The 4,232-nt window shown below is 49.2% G+C and overlaps 1 long non-coding RNA gene across 1 annotated transcript; it reads left to right on the forward strand.

The window, feature by feature from the left end:
• Positions 1 to 1,453: 1,453 nt before the first annotated feature.
• Positions 1,454 to 4,014, forward strand: LOC119302513. The gene is made up of 3 exons (XR_005147620.1): positions 1,454 to 3,151; positions 3,233 to 3,620; positions 3,703 to 4,014. It is a non-coding gene; the product is annotated as an uncharacterized LOC119302513 (long non-coding RNA).
• Positions 4,015 to 4,232: the final 218 nt, after the last annotated feature.

Raw genomic sequence — 4,232 nt, forward strand, 5'->3', positions numbered from 1 at the left:
CAAATTGTCTTCGGCATTGCAAGGCAGGTTCCTCCTCCGAATACTCCAAGGTAGTCCTCAAACACAGGAAACGTGTCTGGCTCTGCAAAATAAGCACCACACACAACTGTAGAGAGTATAATATTTCATGAGTCCCATCTACTGACAACTTTTGTAACGAGACGCCACGTCTTCACCCGGTCATTATTTCGAACCGTTTTTAGCCTCCCGCTCCATGTTTCGAGATCCGGTTTTCATTGGCACATCTTGTCAAAGTAGAGATCATGTCCCCTTATTGCGGGATTCTCATCAATACGGGAGTGGGTAATCCAACCGCGCCGCCCGCACGACCCTTGGGGAATAGGCGAGTTTTAAGGCGAGTGGGGAGGCGCTTGTCATTCGCTGCTTTTATAAGAGGATAAAGATCCATTCTTTCACCGACGCCTTCTTCTTCTCTGCCCATCCCTTCTGGAGCTCCAGCGCCCAAGCTTCCATCCTTTCCGCCTCCAAAAAGCACTCCGACCATGTCCGGATCTGGAGCGCAGGGCAAGTGGATGGCTCCTCCGTCACGGAGAAGGACATCACGAAGCTCCGGGAGGCGGGGTACTTGGCCCAGGAAATCGCCCACCGGCTTCTGGCCAAGGGGCAGATCGTCCCCACCCTGGAGCCTCATGAAAGGGTCGTATTCATCCCCCCACTTCGTCCACGGGCTGGGATTTCCTCTCCACCCATTCGTCCACAGACTCATGTTCTACTACAGTCTAGATTTCCATGATCTGGCCCCAAACTCCTTCCTCAATATCTTGGCATTCATTGTCGTGTGTGAGGCCTTCCTTCGCATCCCACCCCACTTTGGATTGTGGCTAAAGACATTCAATGTGAAGTCGAAGGTGGTGGGCGGTCAACAGCAGAGTGCAGAGGCGCTATGGTGAGCAAGATGTCCAACGTCTCATGGCCCAAAGGCACCTTTGTGGAGACCGTCAAAGGGTGGCAGAAGCAATGGTTCTACGTCACAGAGCCCTGCGACACAACCTGGGCCACGGCTCCCGAATTCAAGTCCGGGGCCCCAATGCAGCTCACCTCCTGGCTAGAAAAGGGCTTGGACTGGGCGTCGTCGAACGAGGTGTCCGCGCTGCAAACACGCATCAAGAGCATGGTGGACAAGAACATCAAGCTTGTCAATGTGATTGATAGAGCATTTCCTCATATAATCTTTTTAGCCTTTTTGCATCACATTGTAATCATATTTTCACATTATTTACTCAAGAAATATACGGATGTTCCCGTTATATTACATTTACAAAACTCCTCCATGTTTTGCAAAAAAGGGCAAAAAGGCCCAAAATCCTTCTATAATGGAGAGTGTCAAGAAGTTGTGGTTACTGTAATTTACGGAGGAAGTCAAGCGTGAAGAAAAAGAAGTAATCAGAGGAGCCAAACTTAAGAAGAGGACCAACTTGTGCAGAGAGAAGAAAAGGACAGGGGCCAACGTGCAAATGGAAGATCCGATCGGGGGAATCAAATCCCTAGCGCTCTCAATCCCCAAAATCGGGCCTGGCATCACATCTCTCTCCCTCACCCTTCCTTCTCCACCTCCGGCCGCCGCCACGGCCAGGCCAGCGTGGTGGTGCGCCTCCGCACCATAAGCACACCCACCACAAACATCCACCACTCACCACCAACTTCACCACCAACGCCCATCTCGCCTGCCGTACCCGCGCGCCTCCACCTGCTGCTGATTCTCCTTGCTGCTCCCTTCGCCTACCTCGTTGTTGTTCTTCTTCCCGACGTCCTCCTTGCTGCCCTTCCGCTTCTCCTCTGCTTCCCCTCTCCTAGCGCCTCACCCTGCTGCTTCTTCTTCCCCAAACTTTGCTGCCGCTCCTTCCCTCACCTCACATCCCTGCTGCTGCACTTCTTCTCTCCCAACGCTACTGCTGCTACTGCGCTCTGCTGCTTCCTCTTGCTAACCTGCTGCCACTTCTTCTCTCCTATCTTCTTCTCCTATAACCCTTCTGCTACTCCTTCCCTCCTCCTTGTTGCTGCTCTCTCCCTCTCCTAGCGCTGCTGCTTCTCTTCTATTCAACGCCTGCTGCTGTTCTTCTTCTTGCACCACTGTTGCTGCTCTCTTCTTCCCCTCAACCTCCTGATGCAGCCTCTTCTTCTTCACTAAACCTCTCCTTTTCTGTACTGCTGAAGCTTACTGCTGCTGCTCTCTCTCTAAAGTTTATGTAATTTAAGATGTTTAGCACATGTAATATTCAGATTTTATAAGAGCTTGCAACTTTATTATTGTTCAGTTTTTATCTGTAAAATTCTATGTTCCGAATAGTGTATGTCTTGTTGCTTTGGAAATTAACTGATATATGACATGTTGTTGCTTTGGTAACTAGTGCTCTGTCAGCTTATATGTGTGTTCACCCTGTATTTCTTCTCGATGTACTCGTTAATTTTTACTAGTAATTTTTAGTTGTTAAATACTGTTGTGTTGATCCGTGGTACTAGTCTTGTGATTTGTATAATCTCATCCGTATATGCTTAGTCACTCGTGCACTGCTCTTATTTCGAAGAAACTTGTTCAGTTTTGTAGTATATGTTTTAGCTCCAGTACTTGTGTTAAAAAGGTCTGTGATATAAATGCCTCTTCCTTCCCTTATATACGTCTGCTAGATATATTTGTGATCATCTCTTGTTATTTTCTTTTGTCGATGACGATGTCCTGTGCCAGTATTTAGTTTCTAAAATAATAGCAAAATACCAAAAAGACAGTAAGATAATCTCAACCTCCCCTTGCTTATTTTCATTTTCTTTGTCGTCAACCTTGTTTAGTTTAGGTTTTATTTTCTGCAACTGTCTCTCAAAATTGTGTTACCTAGATTTAGCCGAGCACAGTCGTCGTTGCCTAGTCCCTGTGGGAAACATGACACTCGCGGTTCGGGTGAAATATCCCGCTGTACTTGTCAATATGATCCAGGTGATGCTTTTTCGCCGGATCCTTCCTTGCCAAAACCGGACTTGCAATTTGTGGGGGTTCCATCTGGCCAAGCACCAGACCTTGCAACAATTCTTCGGCGTCACACATGAAGGCATCTGAAAGGTGCTTTTTAAGGCCACTGAGATGTGGCCAAAGATGACCGAGGATCGTGGGTACAACCTGACCCATCCTGCCAGTTCGGTAAGTTTTTCATATTTCAAGGTGTATCCTTCACCCGTACATTCAAGGGAGATGTCTAAGCTTCCCCATGTGTCTTTCCAGGGCTGGACAAGTAAGGCGGAGCGGATCCAATGTTCGGCTCCGTTGCCGGAAAACCCAGCAATCCCACTTCTGACGAAGATGCTAATTCCGGCACCCTACCAGGCGCCAGAGAAGAAGGGCCCGGCGGGAAGAAGCGGCCTCCGTCGTAAAGGTACTTCGGACATGATGTCTGAAGATGCCGAAACCCACTCCTCCCCCGCCAACGAGGACGACGAGGGGGAGCAAGAAAGCAACTCTCCCCCTGAGGGGGGAAGAAGAAGAGGATGGCCGCCACAGATCTGGAGGCAGAGACGTCCAAGAAGGGGAAGGTCTCCCTCGCAGATAACTCCGTGTTGGACACTGACAGCAGCTCCGAGTGGTGCCCCAGGGAAAAGCCCCTGGCCGAATCGTAAGTACTCAAAAGCACTCATACACACATATATCCCACTTTTTTACTTCGTGGTTTCAATATGTAAAATCATGTGCTGCAGTCCGGCCCACGCCCTCCCCCAGCGATCCTCATCTTTGGGGAATTCGCTAGATCCAAAGGTGATGGACAGTGGGTCACTTCCGGTGGCCACCTATCCCAAGGCCACGGACGATGCCGAGGTGTTGTCCTGAAGGACCTTCCCGGGCTAGGGAGAGGTACAGGAGGCCGTCAGGGTGGCGCCAGAGGGTGATACCTCGGCCGTCGGACACATGGGGGAGCAAATCCCCCGGAGACTGGTGATGGGGGCTGATACGTCTCCAACGTATCTATAATTTTTGATTGCTCCATGCTCTATTATCTATTGTTTTGGACATTATTGGGCTTTATTATCCACTTTTATATTATTTTTGGGACTAACTTATTAACCGGAGGCCCAGCCCAGAATTGTTTTTTTTTGCCTATTTTAGGGTTTCGAAGAAAAGGAATATCAAACGGAGTCCAAACGGAATGAAACCTTCGGGAACGTGATTTTCTCAACGAACAAGAGCCAGGAGACTTGGACCCTACGTCAAGACACAAGAGAGGAGGCCA

Source organism: Triticum dicoccoides, chromosome 5A (genome assembly GCF_002162155.2).
Source record: "Triticum dicoccoides isolate Atlit2015 ecotype Zavitan chromosome 5A, WEW_v2.0, whole genome shotgun sequence".
Taxonomy (NCBI): Eukaryota; Viridiplantae; Streptophyta; class Magnoliopsida; order Poales; family Poaceae; genus Triticum; species Triticum dicoccoides.